Source organism: Rhea americana, unplaced genomic scaffold (assembly GCF_003343005.1).
Source record: "Rhea americana isolate MKP2758 unplaced genomic scaffold, rheAme1 scaffold_19, whole genome shotgun sequence".
Taxonomy (NCBI): Eukaryota; Metazoa; Chordata; class Aves; order Rheiformes; family Rheidae; genus Rhea; species Rhea americana.
The window spans coordinates 12018-25810 of NW_028186038.1; the positions used below are offsets into that span (position 1 = coordinate 12018).

The 13793-nt window shown below is 38.4% G+C and overlaps 1 protein-coding gene across 1 annotated transcript in view; it reads right to left on the reverse strand.

The window, feature by feature from the left end:
- IP6K2 (inositol hexakisphosphate kinase 2) overlaps positions 1-13648 on the reverse strand; it is a 20964-nt gene extending 7316 nt beyond the window's left edge. Inside the window, exon 1 of the mRNA XM_085302314.1 lies at positions 13563-13648. The gene's annotated coding sequence lies outside the window, so the exon portion shown is untranslated. The remainder of the gene's footprint in view (positions 1-13562) is intronic.
- Between the last annotated feature and the right edge of the window lie 145 nt (positions 13649-13793).

A 13793-nucleotide genomic window follows, 5' to 3' on the forward strand; every position in this document is an offset into this window, starting at 1 on the left:
GTCCAAATCACGCTAAAAGCCCTCCAAGTGTATGCTCACGGCACCAGATGGAACTACCTCCCCTTCCTCGTCTTGAGCATTAACAAAGCACACGYATTAACTCAGCCAAAAAAAAGTAGTAATTAAAAGTAAGTTCACAATTCATACTATCTAGACAGTGACAGCAATCACAAAAATCTACTGAGGCCCAGGCTGGGCAATGACATCACTTGTTTATTCACAACAATGTGCCAAATGCTTAAAATATTCATAGATACTAAGTTTTCAGATKAAAAACACATGACTAAGAAGCCATTCTCCAAGACCTTATTTTTGCACATGTACAGCTGGAGGCAGAGTATTTCATGCAATCCAGCTGGATAAGAAGTATCTGTTATTGTGTCCCTATGACTTCATCCCACTCAATTCTGGTCAGTTTCCAGTTTCATGCAACTTGCACTTTGATACCCAATTAAAACAAGAAAGCTAAAAAAAAACATGACTGTCTTAATCTGTGCCTTTTGGTAAATTTTTAAGTTGAGTTYCTCTAATTTTAGACCCAAGCTTTAATGATTAACTCTTGGCATCTAAGAACAACCTTCTGCTTATTTTGTCTGAAGATCATTACACAAACAATAATGCACTTAATTCAGAGAGACTACAAAATGTTCTAGGTCACAGGTCTATTTTTATTTGTCCTCCTCAGATATTTAACAGCTTTACATTAACTTTAAAAGCAAAGAACTGCAGGCTTAAAGCAATGGTACTAAGAGGAGTATAAACGCCTACAGTATGCCTCATACGTAAGGACATTAATTGAATTAAGCAACTAAACAGCTTAAAGAAACAACAGGTCAATCAACTCAACGCCAACTCCTGGAATGTTTATCTGCAGCTAAGGATAACAGATCAATATTGTTTTACTCACTGCACTCAAGCGAGCTTCCACCTCCCCTTTATTTAATAAAGAACTACATGATTTTTTAAAAACTGAATTATTGAATGCAGAAACAAAGACTTGGAGCGCCTCTACAGGAATATGCAAAATTTCACCTGGGAGAGTATTTGCCTAAAACAACATTCTTTTCCGATATTCTAGTTGTATTTTAAGATCAGTGCAAAAATGAGCAACTTTCCATTTGTACTGTTATCCTAATATTTTCATAATGTAGCTACTATTYGCCCAGAGAAGTGTCGCATCTACCTTAATATCAAGAACTTGACAACTTCAGAGAAACATAACTTAAACTCTCGATTTCACCCCAGGCAAGCCATCTCCAAAAATCTGTTCAACTATAACCAACCTAAAAATGACCTTGCGGTACCCAGAAAACCATAGAAACCAATATACCCTTGTCTGACCTCAAACACAAGACAATCTAATCAATCTCAACTACAGCCAGAGCCAGAAGGGGGCACTGTCAGTGCTTTAGAGCCACAGAAAATTTCAGAACATATTTACTAGATGTCTCTCTACTGTAAYCACCCGCTTCAGTGGAGGGCCACAATCCTCTCAATATTTACTCAACAGTCAACTGTAAGTTCATTTATCAGCAGAGATGAAACTTATTTCAAACTTTCACCAAGCACACATTAACAGGCCACATTAGTTCCCAAGAACAGMTCTCACTGAGTTATTTTCATTGATCACCAGTAAAATTTAAAGCATCAATTTGTATTTGTGTAGTGCATCAATAATTTTATAAGTTTCAGAGATCTAATCAGGATTTCTTAGAGCTAGCAATTCCGCCAGCCTTCCGGAATTTTGCTTAATCCTCTTCCACCACATAAATAAAACTTTGCCCCCCAGAGAGTTCTGGCTTTCACTGGAAGGGATAGCTAAGCACGTACAAGATCCTGCAGCAACAGGGCTTTACATTATTAAAAGTACGTCTGTGCCAGTATCACAACACATCAGCATTTCAAGAGCCTTTCTCTCCAAGACAGCATTACTATTCAGTGGGCATCCTCCTAATTATCCCTGATGTAGACATCCCTTGATACAGCTGCAGTGATTCAAACTAGAAAGTAGCTTGAAACAAGGTTAGCAAGTGGCTTTAAACATCCTTTATCCCTCGTACCTCATGCATTCCCCAATTCTGGTCAAATTTGCCATATAAGAAAAGCAAAGAAATACTTATTCCAAATTAAGCAGGTCACTTGCTTTAAGCAAAATACTTTACCAGCAGAAAGTTGTTCATCCTAACAACTACTAGTCCTACTGCAAAGTTGCATTAAAAGTTAAGCCTTACAAATGTTTACACCACAGAAATGCTTGTCCAGCAAAAAGTACTTCCAATACAGATGACACACAGCATCTTGTTTTCCCAACATATCTCCAGGGAGCTCATTAATAGCAGATGAGCTTGTTTTCTTTCATATATGCCTAAGTAGCCTAGAGAATATTTGTACACAGTGCATCACACTCAACAAGCAATGGAATTAACCAAGCACAAAATTTCACAGGAATATTCATGCTACTTTGCTACCCCGTGAAAGTCAGATTTGAGTGTAGGTATTGTGTAACATCCAATTCAACAGCTAATACAGGAAGTTTTTCAGTTCTGATATTATACAAGATCTTATGCTTACTTCTCCCCCCCCACTAGAGAAGCCAAAGGAAATGCTGCTTCAACCCAAARAAATACTCAAAGGATAAATGCTAGCTGAAAAGGGACAGAAGAGCTCTGAAGAACCTTGTTTTTTTTTTTTTCCCCTTTCAGAGAAAAATTACAAACATTAGTACAAAGTCAAATGCACGACCACTTCATCTGCATTACCACAAGGCAAATACAAATCTATCAAATAAATGTGTGTGGGGGCACTCACATCAGCAAAGATTATTAGAGAGGTATTAAGCTCTTTTTATACTACATTTTAGGAGGATGAATCTATACACTATAAATCTGTGTGCAAGTGGACCGCTGAAAAATGCGCCAGCGAGGAACTTTTACTCCTTGCTATAAAATCTCCAACCAAGCTCTTTATTTCTGCAAAATAATTTACCACTTGCCATACAAGCCAATTATGTGTATACTATTCGAACAACGACCTTGAGCAAGCCCACATATTCTTGCTAATTCGTATTTCAGTGAACCTGGCAGGTTTAGTTTGCACTTTGAACAATTATTATATTTCATCTTTTCAAGATGGGAATACCATTTTATCTAACAAATTTAAGCTGCTTCCATGCAACGAAGTGACCAAAGTTGTTCTCACTTTCATACAACACCAAGACAGTTGCCTTTTACCTCTACCACAACGAACTATCAGTATTTCCTTGCTATTTTGGTTCCACTTAATAATGAGAATTTTGCCACTCATTATCAACATGGCCTGGATCACATTTGTAATGCCTATCAGAAGTGCTCTGCATTGTCTTATTTTAAAAGACTATACTTGCATAAGCAACCTTACAAGGGTGTCAAACTGGTTCCATTTCCTTATCAATAAAGAGCTGTGATCTAAGCAAAGGCTTTCAGCAGCAGTGATTTTAAAGAGTATWAGCATGAGATAGTTCTTCGTTTTCATTCCTCAAATTCTATAACCAGTTCTTTTTCAACACTCTTTGGTCAAGTAAGAGCACAAAGTAGCTGTTTTCAGGTGACTTTCAAATAATACAATTCACATTCCATGTACCCTGCCCTTCCCCCTCCTCCTACCATGCATTTTCAAATGCCTTTAGTAGTAATCTTTTGTTCAAAGRATACATCAGAAAAAAAGAGCAAAAGTATTATCCCTTCATAAGCATCAAGTATTTCAAGAGAAAAATCCGATATAAATTTTAATGAACCAAGTATGGCAACTCACAAATAATAATTAGCATGATTAAYGTCATTCTTAAACTAAGAAGCAAAAGGTGTGAAAAACCCAAATCTGTAAAATGGAAGTGACATGTAAAGATAGCATTTTATTCTCAGACATTCAGGTGTCACAATGACTGCCTGAAGAATACCACAACGAACTCGTGTTTTGATAAAACTCAGACCTAACATTAATCTCAGCTGATGGCATTCTTTGAAAGGTGCTTCATGTTGTTATAGGTTCTTGACTTAGTCCCACATGTAAATACATTAACGAAAACATCCTCTGGAGAAGCTTCTGGCTAACAGCTCTTCACTTCATTACAATCTCATAGAAGTAACGCTTTTTCCCAAACCTTGTTAAGCAGTGGAATTGCTGAGAAAGAGCTGTCCTCCTAATCAATCAGTTAAACCAGCGGTCTCCAAACTACAGACTTTTAGTTTGGGTGGCCAATACCCAAAGTCCACCAGAGCCATAAATCAGCTTTACCGTGACAGAAATAGCAAGCAAGCTAAGCTTTCTGCCAACACCTTTCACAGTTCATTGGGGAGTAGAGAGGAAGGCTGACTTAAGATACAGCTCCTGAAAGACATTACAACGCTACTGAATCAGACAACACTAAACTGCTTCCCCAGGTTCCAAAGAAAAAAAGAAATGGCATAGCCAGCCAACAGAAGAAGAAAGAAAATCAGTCATCAGTCAGAGAAGCCAAAGAGAATGCTGCTTCAGCCTGAAAAATACTCAGGAAGGGATAAACACCAACTGAAAAGGAACAGAGAAGCTCACAAACTTCAATGTGGAAAGTGTATGGTAATTTTGTGAGAGACTCTACCAGCTGCTTCATGCATAAAACTAAAAAGATACTCAGGTCTGAGTTGGTAAATCATTAAAATATTCAAAGAGAATGATCCTCTATGACTAAAACAATAAACACATTAAGAATCTACAGTACATCTATCCAACTGAGTCTATATAATAACATACCTAAATGAATTCTACAGCTTTGGAAGAAGCCTTAAAAAAGAGCCTTAAATTTTGCATGACTACATGAAACAAATACTTATGCTGGTAACAGTATCCTAGGAAGAAGTTTCATCTGTAGCATAAGAGTGCATCTCAACTGTCAATCACTAGAATTTTAGGTTTTTGTCATAAACAAAAGTTCAGTTCCTCAAAACAAGTAATGCAAATTTAATATAGCAGATTTAATGGCTTTTCAGTATGGTTTAGGGAAGAGAAGAGAAGTAGAGTCATGCTGTCACACAGGGAGAGATATCACAGGTGGGCATATTGCTTTTTATTTGTCTGATTTTTCATTTTTCCTAAATACAAGAACAAAAACATGACAAAAGGCAGCAATATATTGTAGGTCTTTGAAGTTAGCTAGTGTCTGAAAACACACAGACCCATAAGCTATTTCAGAAAACTACTGAATTAAGCTCACTTTAAAAGAAAAATTAAGACTGAGAGGGGAATCGCTTTTTTTTTTTTTTTTAATCAAGTGTAACTTTAAACCAAGTGGCAGCAAACGCACATACTATTTTATTATTTATAAAAACTGGAAAGAGAAAAAAAAGATGCTGAGCTACAAGTCTCCATGCAAGGCAACTTATTTATGCTTTTCTGTAGCAAAATCGATCAATATAATGATCATCAAGTTTTCTCCACATAACATACAAAGATGAATAAGCTTGAGGGTTTATAAAAATATCCAGCAAGGAACATTTACAAATCCATTTACAATCAACTCCTCCACATATAGACACATATAGAGGCTACACATGCATTCACTTTCAGAATAGATGTACTTCTGCAATAGCCTTCACTGGTAAATCACAAAGGTGATGGAAGTTAGGCACTGTAGTGATGAGTTTATCATAACCACCTACAGATACAAAAAGCCAAAAAAAATAGAGGAAATTATTCTTGTTAAATTAAGGGCACTTTAGCAAGGGAGGCGGGGGGTTGTTTGACAGAACCATCTTTAGTAATAAGTGGCTGGCAACTGCAGCAACACACTGCTATAGTTTGAAATAATGGAAGAAACTTCTTCAGATAGAATGCGAAACAAATTCCTTGAACAAATTTATGTAGTCACACAAAATAGACTGAGCGTAAGAACCCAGAATTATACATGAATTCATGCACAAGGCTCCTGAAAGGTAAGTTTGCAAAATTTCTGGAAAAGTGACAGAACTAACTGGACAGTGGTCTCAGCCCACCCAGGTACAAATCTAATCCTGATTTTTTTTTTTTTAAACAGTAGATCACTAATACAAGATTCCCACCAAGAAAGACTGCATGCTTGTTATTATATAGAAGTTATCTACTCATCAGTTCAATAAGTTAAAGAAGTTCTTTCCTGTCTCCACACTCACTACAGGAGCTCCTATTTCAGGTCACGTATGTTTTTCCTGCTGCGTTATTGGAGAAATTTAGCTATAAATTTTGAAACACATCCACTAGCATTAGCTTATAAATATAACAGAATAATCCTATGCTCTGTCCCAGAGGTCATCTATCAGCAGCATGCGACACAAAACACACTTGGAAAGAACTCCRTTTTTCAAAAAAAATTTTAGCAATTCTGTAACCGTTTCAGTGTAACGCATCTTCAGAAATACTAACGGTTATATATATATATAAAAAAAAGGGCTTGAGATGTGCAGTAAAGAACATCCTGAAATAGCCTATATTTCTCTGAGGATATTAAATCACCTATATCACCTASAGATACTCTTCTAGATCTCTTTTCCTCCACTGAAAGGAGAGGATGCATGGCCCAACATYGCGTACAGCGGCCAAGGACTTAGAATGGCTACATTCAAGACCCTATTCTGCTACAAATCTCCCAAGAAGGTGCAAGCCAGCACTTTTTGCCAAGATTCCTAYCTGTAAGGAGAATATCAGGCTTTTTCTATCCAATAGGAATTTTTATTATAACACACAAATGAAAGATGAGGCACTCTGATGCTGACAAATGTACAGAAAKATGCACTATTTCAGCAAATAAATTTTTTGCTAAACTAGTAATATCTTTGGACTATCTCCTTTTTCTCTCTAAAAATGGAGTTCTAATTTTAATATAACACGAACCAGCAATATCTATTATTGAGGGGGAGACCCAAAAAACTGATATACAAGTTAAGACATACAACTACACCTGTAAGGTCAACAGAGCAGCTGCAGAGCCATCTCTTGGAGAAAATACTGCAAGATTTTTGAATATAACTTTGACAGACAAAAAAATCCAAAGAACTACAGAACATACATATATCTAAAAATGACATATATTAAGGGAGAAAACAGTTAAAAAAAACCAAGGTGCATCATATGCTTTTTTAAAATACACACAATTACACCTATCCTCCCTAAACTAGTTCTACGTTATTAGAATTCCAGTTCCCCCAATGTTTCTTCATCCTTCAGTAACACAGGGCATCTCTAACAGCTTCCAGTCTTCTCTTAATAGAAGCATGTACAGCAGCCRATGATGGCCATTCAGCTGTAGGAAGTGATTCTGAAGTGATCAGTCATGAGCTCAACACAAGTAATATTTCAAGATACCAAAAAGCAACACCTTTCAGCTTTATCTATACTATTTTTAACTTGTAAGCTTAACTGCTACATATACAGAACTCCAGAGAGAAATACCAGTTTACTTTTATCTCCTTAAAAAAAAACCCAAGCTACATGTTAAGTATACCCAGGCAGAAAAGGACATGAGAAGTCTGACCCATGTACTTTTTCCAAGGAYTGTGTAATTTAAGAACCCATCTCTTTTCCAAGAAAAGAAATGCCAGGGAATTTAGAAAACCTGAACCAGCAAATCTAAGCTACTTAAACTTCCTATTTAGAAACTGATCCATCTTAAAACAGTATTCTGGCACCAGCAGCTAAAAACACCAGTTGCTATAAAAAGACAATACTGCCCTTTGTCACAGACAAACCAAAATAGCATTCAGCCTTTAATCTTCCGAAAATATGACAGCAGGATCCAGATTGTGTGGATTACACATGAAAAAGTGTTATTTAAGATACGAAAACAAATTCAAGGATTAAAATAAATTCATGACTATGCCTTTTTCATTATCATGAATTTAGCAGTCTAGTAACTATATTTCTAACCACACAATAAGGCAGTATCTTTGTAACTGATCCTTGAAGTTGCAAATGAGTTGTCATGTAAGAAGCTGCTGAAGAGGAACACTCTGCCAAGTTTTGCTCAAAGGTCGTATTCATTTAGCTATATGAAGTTTTCTTCTGCCTGTATTCCCTTCAGGTATCTTTCAGAAGGCTTTTCTAACCAGAAATACTAGTGGTGCACAGCACAAGTTTATTAAATTCAAGCTTAGATGTCCAAATCCTACAATCCAGCCTAGCTCCTCAAACAAAAATTTCCAAAGGAACACAAAGATCATCCATAAGTAAATCTTTACTGGAAGAACGGTGCCAACAATTCATAATCAAATAATTCATGCATCCCATTTGTGTGTGTTCATGTATGCCATCAACATACTCCTTCAAACAAAGGACAGTTTATTCTTTTTTAATGGATACTAGTCAAAAGCAGTCCAGAACAGAGCCAGAAGGACTTCAAAAGTCCATCTAGAATTTAAACTAGGATTCTGAGGCTCTGATGATTATGACAGATTGAGCTCGTGCTCTAGAGCAGCAGAGTTCAAGAGATGCATTTAGTATCTTTTAAAACTATATTTCAACTTCATAACATATCAAACGACTGGAAAAAAACGCAAGTCAAATAACGCAATCTAGACTTGGGTTTTAAAGAGAAGATTTTATAGGATTTAGTGATTCTAAGAACTCTTCTTTCCATTTCCACACCTATTAAAGGTATAATGAAAACAAATACTAGGTCCTAAAACCTTGAACACACGTCTTTTTCCAGGAAGACTTAGTAATTGCTGAACTTCAATTCCAAAACATGAGGAAGAGTAATTTAACTGTGTTTCTTGTTAAATYGCAGCAGATTGGACAAAAGCAGTTAAGGACAGGAGAGGAGTCTTAGATTAAACACTTAACATGGCACAAAAAAACCAAGGGAAATACAGTAAATGTTTCCCATAGTAACCATAACTCATTTGGAACACAATTTCCTCCCTAAAAAGAGAGACAAAAATCTTGTATACAAGCATACTTGCATAATACTTCAAAAATGCCCTTTTTAAAGTATTTATGTATTTCATGTTTTCAGCTTCCTGTGATCTCAATATACTATCTGGAGCCAATTACAGGTTTATCATAGTAATCACTATCAAAGAATTAATACATTTAATCTCAGTTTACATATTTAATCAGCAGTATGAAATCACTTGAAAAAACTAACAATTTCAATAATCTATAAAAGGAAGCTTTCACAGCACCTTGACTGCATTGTTTTTATCTCTCTGAAGGCTGAAATACATTCAATAATGAAAAATATCTTGTTTTATTAGTTCATGTGATGGGACACAGCTACAGTGATTCTTATGTTCTTATAAAAGGAACAGATGCATTACAAGAGGTTTTAAAAGCAGCTACAGATTCTATACCATAGGCAAGTGTGGTTGGCACAACTGTCTTCAAAAAGAAGCTATCAATAACTAAAACATGAAAGCTGACAGGATGACTGCTGACAATCTAGTTTCCTCTTCCAAAAACTGCAATAAAGCATCACCATCCATGCTGTGCTCATGTTCCAGGTTAGTATTTCTGAGAAATGGCATGCTGTTGGAAAAAATTCATTTCAAGAAGTCAAGCTTAGGAAAGAGCATTTTATTCTTTGGAAGCAAACTGGGCACAGTGACATTAAATCATTATTTACACTTTAAATGCAACACACCACCATTCAGAATTTAAGGTTAAATATTTCAAACATTTCAACAGGACAATTGAAAGTCCTTCTCTCACCACTCCTCACTGTTACTTGATCTGTATTTATTCCATTTATCCTCACCTTTGAGAGACTGCTTATTTCCATGAATTCTGAAATGATTCTTCAAAAACATTGTCCTCTCCTCATCTAGAACTAGAACCTTGGTTTAATATTCACAGACTTCTGTTTAGAAAATTGACCAAATTGACAGATTCAGGACTTCAAAGACTATTACAACACAAGTCAAGACATCACAAAAGCTTTCAGTGGTTGTTTCATGCCTCTAGACATCTGATTAGTAAAACACTAACTATAAACAATGTCAGATCTTTATTTGAACAAACACTGCTGCTTCCACAMGGTATGCATTATTTCAGATTTGGCTGGAGTAACAATTTCTGGCTATAATTTTGTCATAAAACTTTTGCAAAATGAGAAAGAGGACAACTATTTTGAAACAAAACAGCTATTACAGAAGGTCCAAAACTAACATTCTAATGAGGTATTTTAAAGAAAAGTATAGAAATGCTCATCTAAAAATATATCTCAAAATTATAAAATGTAGTCTTTGAATATTTGAAAACTATCCCTACATAGTTTCAATGATGCAATAACCCTGGGCATGACAAAAAGCCAGATAAAAGAATTAGTTACAAAGGAAAAATCCGCTCCCCTGCAATGGAAAATTTTCATCTCTTCAAGCAAGCCACAGAGATGCTTAGCTGAACCTGCGTTGCCTGGATACCAATTGCAGCTTCTTGCCAACAGAGAGGAACTAAGCATCAGCAAATTCAACAGCTGGTAAGTAGATGAACTAGATGAGAGGCAGCAAGTTTTTTTCCATGTACTAGTGTGAAAAAAAAAAAAAAAAAAAGAAAAAAAGTGACAGACTTCACATAACGATTCTAACCTACACTCACCAGATATACAAGAATCAACAAGAGTATAAAATATCCATTAACTCTTAACAATGCCATCAAACTCTAAGGTGCTTCACCCTTACCTCCAAACTTCAGATATAGTCACAACAGTACAATCCATTCAAGTTAAAACTGTATTCAAAACTCAGGTTAGAGAATGCAATATGAAAAAAATAAAATAAAATAAAAAAGTTGTTAGCATGTTAAGTCCCTGCCATTTCAGTCTTTTGATCCGGTATGTGAACTTTTGGAATACATTCCTACCCATAAAACAAGTTCTATATTTATGCTTTGATACACAAGCATTGAGCAACCTAGTGTATTTCATCAGAAAGAATGTAGTCATACCTGGGCCTAGCATTAAAAGCCACATCAAATCATACTCACTTCAGAACCTTGTCCATACCACAACTGCCCCTAGTCCTTCCCACCCCAAGTACAGTGTCACCAGGCAGGATAGTATCACAAACGTTACTAAGGAGACACCTGATTTGTGCATTATGGATTTGGAATTATTCTAGAGTTTGGTGACACACTGATTACACTGGTGAAACAGCACTTCTGRTTTCCTGGAGAAATTACTGCAGTTTATCACCTTACTTCCAACCACCATCAAAAGAGAATTATTAACAGTAACTGTTACTTAATACCAGTTACTCCAAAATTCCCAAATCTCACCCAGCTTTACTCACTGAAAGAATTCAGACAGTAAAGAATTTAAAATTACCAAGAGCAGCTATTGCTCAATTTATCACTTTAGATGCAACATCCTTGTTGAGTTTCTAYGTGTTAGTACAAGCAGTTTTTTGATCATCAACTTGACAACATATGCTTCCCATTTCTGCCTATTCACAAGCAAAAACAAAAAAAAACAAAAAAAAAAAAACAGTCTATAGCACCACATCCAACAAACTGAGGCACACTGTTATGAGAGTTTCCTCACACATACATTTTGGGGAAGAAATTTCTCTCCCCCAAAACATCCCCTCACATTTCCCAGCTGAGGGGAGAACAACTGAAAAGGAGCACCATACCAAACAGCGACCTGGTTGGAAGCCTGTCTGCTGATGGGCAGCTAAGAGATTCTTTCACTAATACYTTTCCTCATCCCGTATTTTTCCCAGGAGTGCAGGCCTGACAAACCTGAAGTCCTTCCTGCATGCAGCTGCTGGGAAAAAATTTTGAGAACACAAAATCCAGCTTTCATGCATCTTTCTGACCACTCTCCAGTTTTCCATCTCCTTCCCAAGTTATTGTACCACATGGTTCTGATCACCATCAAGAAGGAATGACAGCGTAARTCATACATTATCTGTATGACAAAAGTGCTGAAGACAAGTTAACAGATCATTATCTCAGGAAGCTATGAAAAGTAAAGAAAAAGYAGGAAAACACTTGTCAATTAGAATAATGAATGTAAATTTATGAAAAGCTATCTTGACCAGTTAAAGTCCTTCCCCAAAAAGTAAATACAGAAAGGCTGTAATCCTTCCCAAATACTTGTCATTTTTGAAGAAAGACCCCTGGATTCCAATAGTCAAAACACTGGCTTTTTTTCTCCATTTACCAATATATTTTAATCAAGGAAAAAAAAAAACATAACTATCTGTAAGATGCTAAATAACCAAATACAAAGGAAACAAAATATAATTKTTTAATCAACACAGGAAGTGTACATATTTATGTGGCACATGTATGTATATAAACTCAGTTTCCATTCCTAATATTCCCGTAAGCCAAAAAGCATGCAAATTAAGCTCAGTTTAAAGAAACAATTTCCAACTTAGCAAAGAGTTCGTATATTTTATGTAACAAAGTTATGAGTGGATATATTAAYTCTTATACACATTTAAGAGCCTAAATCGATCCCCAGGACCTGTTATTCTCAAACTTCCAATTTAACTGTAACACCCTTGCTTAATTTGACGTGTTGCATTAACAATAACACACCCCATGGCACCTGACTGAAAAGTTAGAAAACACACACTCACATTAGCTTTAACCTCATAGAGCTAAATACTAAAGCAAAATTCTGATTTCAGTATTTGATACAGAACTGCCACATTGCAAATGATCCCAGTTGTCAAATAGCATAAAAAGCATGTGGGTACTCGATACATTCATAAAATATCTGAGTAACCACAAGATATATAAGGCACCATGTCAAAAAAAAAACTCCACCACAGACTAGAAGTAGATGGAATTAAATTCCAGTGTATATATCAGGAAAGGTATGTGTGTTAAACATATGTACCTTTTACAGTRGAATTATGGCCAAGGACATATTCCAGCTGTAACTACCAACAGGCTGTTATTCTGTCAACAGTGATAAAATTTATTTTCTCAAACAGAATGCAGATTTCCAAATCTCAACCGCAAGTGCTTTTTGTTTAAGGGCCTGAGGGCTACAATCCGCGTTAASAAGACATTACGAACCTGTGATGCTTACAGAAGCACAGCACAAGCGACCACCTAACACTTCCCCTTTCACAAGGCACGGTGTTCGTGAGCAGCACGCCCACTTACGCAACACCTCCTGAAGCATCGCTCTTTCCATCTGCAATATCACCGAGCTGGCGAGCCAGAGGCAGCAAGCCCGCAGCACGCCCCGCGCCCAGGCAACCCGGACACCAGCCCCCGGGGGCCGGGCAGAGGCGACCCTGCTGAGCGACCGCCAGGAAGAGCCGCTCCCGGGCCGCCGGCCGCGCACCGAGACCCCGCGGCTGCCCCCTGCCCGCGGGCCGAGCCAGGGCGACGCGCTCCCCCCGGCCGCCGCGTGCGCTCCGGCCGGCCGGCACCCACCTCCCGCGGCAGGCGGGGCCGGCCGCCGGGGCAGGCCGCCAGCGAGGGAGGGCACAGCCGCGGCGCCAGCGGCGGCCCCGCGCATCCCCCTCGGAGCCGAGCGCCGCGGGGCGGCCGGGCCGGGCTGGACGGGAGCCCCGGGCCGAGGGCGCGGGGGAGGGAGGCAGCGGCGCGCCCGTTACCTGCTCTCGGGCCGGCGCCGGCGGCGGCTTCGCTCCTTTGTTCCTCAGACGTCAAAATGGCGGCGCAGGTCGGGGCCGGCCCTCCCCCACCCCGGCGCCGCGGGCACGCCCCGCCCGCCCGTCCGCCTCCCTATTGGTTCGGCCGGGGCCGCCGCGCGCTGATTGGGCGGCCGCCAGCGCCGCTGTTGCTAGGCGAGCCGTGGCGGGCGGGTGGGGCGCAGGCCGCGCGGG